Source organism: Callionymus lyra, chromosome 19 (genome assembly GCF_982586985.1).
Source record: "Callionymus lyra chromosome 19, fCalLyr1.hap1.1, whole genome shotgun sequence".
Taxonomy (NCBI): Eukaryota; Metazoa; Chordata; class Actinopteri; order Syngnathiformes; family Callionymidae; genus Callionymus; species Callionymus lyra.
This window is the reverse complement of record NC_141836.1, coordinates 14,894,958-14,899,229: the sequence shown is the minus strand read 5'-3', so window position 1 is coordinate 14,899,229 and position 4,272 is coordinate 14,894,958. Positions and strand designations below refer to the sequence as shown.

At 37.0% G+C, this 4,272-nt stretch overlaps 1 protein-coding gene across 2 annotated transcripts in view; it reads left to right on the top strand.

The window, feature by feature from the left end:
- Positions 1 to 645: 645 nt before the first annotated feature.
- The window catches only part of tmcc1a (transmembrane and coiled-coil domain family 1a), a 41,725-nt gene continuing 38,098 nt past the window's right edge, over positions 646 to 4,272 (top strand). The window contains exons 1-2 of one of the 2 annotated variants that reach the window (XM_087781185.1): positions 646 to 724; positions 1,245 to 1,298. The gene's annotated coding sequence lies outside the window, so the exon portion shown is untranslated. Of the gene's footprint in view, positions 725 to 1,244; positions 1,299 to 2,745; positions 2,765 to 4,272 lie in introns of those variants that run through there. The other variant, XM_087781186.1, reaches the window with a different exon arrangement.

The window sequence follows — 4,272 nt, the reverse complement described above, 5'->3', positions numbered from 1 at the left end:
TTAAATATACTTTTATATTTGAAATGCAGATTTAAACGACAATATTATTGATCAAACTGCCGTTTTCACATCTTTTTTCTCTTTAACCCATTTTTAATAAAGATTGTTTTTTTTTTCTTCTTCTATTTTAAATTCTTCTTCTCAAAAACTACTACGACCATAACTATATATGTATCGTTACCTAAACAGAAGTTAAAACAAAAACAAAAAAATGTCTATATTATATATATATATATATATATATATATATATATATATCTTATTTTATATACAATACGTTTTCACAAAAATATTGTTTTAAATTAATCGCAGATTAAAATACGTTCTTTAAAAAAACGTATTTTAAATATACTTTTATATTTGAAATGCAGATTTAAACGACAATATTATTGATCAAACTGCAGTTTTCACATCTTTTTTTGCTTTAACCTATTTAAAAAAAAATATATATATATTTTTGTCATAACTTTCGACCATAACTATATATGTATTGTTACCTAAACAGAAGTTAAAACAAAAAAAATTCCTGGATATATATATATATATTTATTTCGTTATATATATATTTTAAATTCTTCGTTCTCATCCCTCCCTCCACGTCGCCCCTGCGTCGTGCGTCATGACGTCACGGCGTCACTCCGCGGTGTGCGGGCGGACGGCGGTGCTGCTGGCGGTGGAGTCGCTGCTCGTCTGCGTGAACCGCCGACACTTTACTATCATCCCCGTGAGTGCGAAACGTTCTCGTGCGTGTCCGCGTGTCCCGGTGTCGTGTCGTCCGGTCCGGTGTCAACATCGCGCGGCGCGTGTTTGCAGTTGTCGTGGGGTGGGGGGGTGCTGGTGTGTGTGGGGGGGTCGCGTGAGTCCGTACATGTACATGCACACGCTAACGGGACTGTCAACACGAGCACGTTAACAATTCTGCTGTGACTCACTTCGGGTCCAAAAACAAAGTCGCATCTCGAGACCTTTTTAAGAAAGTTCTGGTCATGTTTAAAAATGACGTCTTCACGTGTGGAGCCGGAATTTCTCTTTTTGGACGAGTCAGCATATTTTTTTTCCAACTCCTATCATAGCGACGATGCTTCTGTGCAGTTAAAGAACTTAATTCTCTTGTGTTATTTAAGTTGTTTTTAATCCTTAAATCGTCTCGTTTTATGTCGAGTCAGTATGTTGACAAAACACCTGTTAGAAACACGAGTGTCCACTTTTTTATTTAATATAAATTCACTTTTTTTTTGTTCCAGGTTTATTAATGCAGCAGAATCCAGCTTCTCCTCACTCGGGATCAACGACTGAAGGTATGTCTGTCCGTCCATCCTCGCCTGTGACTGTCTTTTTTTAAAAATTATTATTACAGTATTTGATGGAGGATTTAAATATTCACATATCTGTACTTCTTAATCTGCTGGATGTGTGAGAGGTTTGCTGCCCCTGCAGGGCATAGAGAAGACAGCCATTCATGTTTCACTCCAACGGTCAGACCACCATGATGACGCTTCTCTCCTCCTCCTCCTCCTCCTCCCGCCTCCTCCTCCTCATCCTCCTCTCAGGCTGTCTTCCCTGTTGTGAGTGAAGCTCAGGGAGAGCGTATGAGTGTCATGCGTCTGCATACGTGTGGTCTGAGCATTGTTATGAAACGGATCCTTTTTTTTTAAGACTGTCCGAGCGACAGGCGTGATCGGGACGAGCTCGCGTCACATGGCAGGATCATCGCGGCTCGTCGTCTTCTCGCCTTGCAGGACGAACGGGAAAAAAACAGTAATAAAAAAAAGAACTATTAAATGTATTAAAGGGTCAAAAGAAAAGGAGATATTCTGAATTTATAACACAAATATATTGACTCTGAATCTATTCAACAGTAAAACAAAACAACAGAAATTTGAAATGATTATGAAGTCATCAAAAACATATAGTATTTACTATTATTTCAAACTATACTTACCCTAAACCCTAAAAGAAAACAACATATATTAACTCTTTATTAAAAGCTAAACTCGGGTATTATATCCAAATTATTTTAAAGCTAAAAGAAAAAACAGATGTTAAATTTGATTTGATTAAAATGTAAAAATAAAACCCAGATATTATTATTATTAAAATGAAAAAATAACTATTTTCGATATATTAAAAGATAAAAACAACATTCTCTCTAAATGTATTTAAAAATGTGAAGAAAAAAAAACAGATATTAACTCTGAATTTATTAAAAGATAAAAGAAAAACCTAGATATTAACTCTGAAATTAATAAAACATGTATAGCAACTCTGAATATATTAAAATGTAAAAAAAAAAATCAGAATCAGAAACATTTATTGCCAGTATACGTTTCTTAGAATGAATAAAAAAACAAAAACAGATTTCAACTCTGTATTTATTAAAAGTAAAATATAATAACTTGTATATGTTTCCAATTAAATGCAGCTGAAATGTTGTTTTTTATAACCCACAAAATATCACCTCTTTTTTGAAGATTGTTTAATCGGATGAAAAGTTACTTGTGAGATTATTTTATTATTTTCAATTTGAGCCACTTTTCAATGGTGACAGATTCTGGACTAACGATGGATTAAAGGTCACTCCTGTGATGTCAGCATATAATAGTGATGGTATAAAGTGCCGGGCAGACCCGGAGACCTTGAGGTCAAATAAAATGTGTGGTCATTTCAATTATATAGCATCTCCTGATCCCAACAATCCTCGCATTGATGTGAATCAGTGTTTGATAAGAAAGCATCAGCTTCTCTGCAGATGGACTCGCCTGAGGTGTGTTAACCTTTTCATCCGTTACCTTAAATCCATCCTGAGGGTTCAATGTTGCTTGTTCTCTGCAGACAAAAGCATCATTTGTCGTTTGCAGTTTATCTGCAAAGGTCCTGGGTTCAACTCTGGTCCTGGTACTCCGATGAGGATTTCTTGTGACATTGCTGGTATTGTTCTCCCGACTGTCAGTGCAGTTGGTCCGTGTGTTTATGGTCCAGTCGTTGATGGAGGCTCCTTCAGATACAGGAAGTTTTTAAAAACTCCAAAAATAGAATCCTTGGAGTGGATTCAATTAAAGTAAATCTATTGACACTAATGGAAACTCCTGTAAACAAAGAATTAATCGCTGCTTAAAGTTGCCTCAAGACGATCGATGTTGAATCCAGCTGAGGACAAACTTGTGTGTGTGTGTGTGTGTGTTTGTCTTCTGGAGCTGGTCCCAGAAACTTGAGGAGCGATCGTGGGGTACAGGTCACCAGTCCATCCTAGGACACATGTAGACACACGGACGGTGCAATAGATTAGACTAGAGTGCATGTATAAGTGCAAGTATATTTTGGAGAGTGATGGAGACGTCCAAAGGAATCATTAAGAGCTATTTGACAGTGTGTGTGTTTCAATAATATGTCAGGAATCATAAATAATTTTAAAACAATCTAACCTTAGGTAGACTGTTGGATTTATTATTAAATTGTATTATTAGTAAGTAAGTAATAGTGATTTGTAAAGAGCCTTTCTAGACCATTTGCTGTCAATAAATGAGTACTTTCAAATTTAGTGCTTCCCTAAAAATCAATGGATGGCACTCTTTCTTTGATCTATGTTCTTTATCTATAGATTTAGATTGTGTTTTGCACTTTGTTCTTTTTATTGTTTTATGAATCTATCGTCTGTGTTGCTGTGTGCTGGAAAAACATTTTCCCGGGGGAGATCTCCAGAGGGATCATAAAGTTTATCTATATATCCATCTAGAACATATAGAGTCAACTCGGGTCAGAATTTCTCCATCACACATGAACTCACCATTTTGATTAACCGAACACAGTCGGGGTCAATCGTTTAAAAAGAGAATATTCAAAACTGTAGCTAACAAGTTGTAACTTTAAGTCTTAAGTCCAACATGGTGCTGCTCATTTATTGAAGTGGATCCGAACAATGTTGGCCCGGAGTCTGGCGGAGGTTGAAGAGGAAGGGCATTCTTGTCGGAGAGGAAACACTTCTCTCCTCCCTCTCTCTTTCTCACACCTTCTTCCGCTTTTTCCGACGGAGGTGTGAAAGCGTCTAAATGTATATATTCTTCACACTTTCTTCTTTCATCTTGTGCACGACCATAAGGTCTTGAGGAACAACAGACCGTACTGTCCAGAACAAAGTGGAACCGAATTGTCTGCAGTTTTCCTCCCACACTTTGTAAAGAAGGTGAAATTCCTTTCTAGATGCAGCAGTTTCTCGTAGCAACTCGCTGCCTGCTTCCCTCCGGCAGCCCTGCACAGTAAAAACACATATTGTTG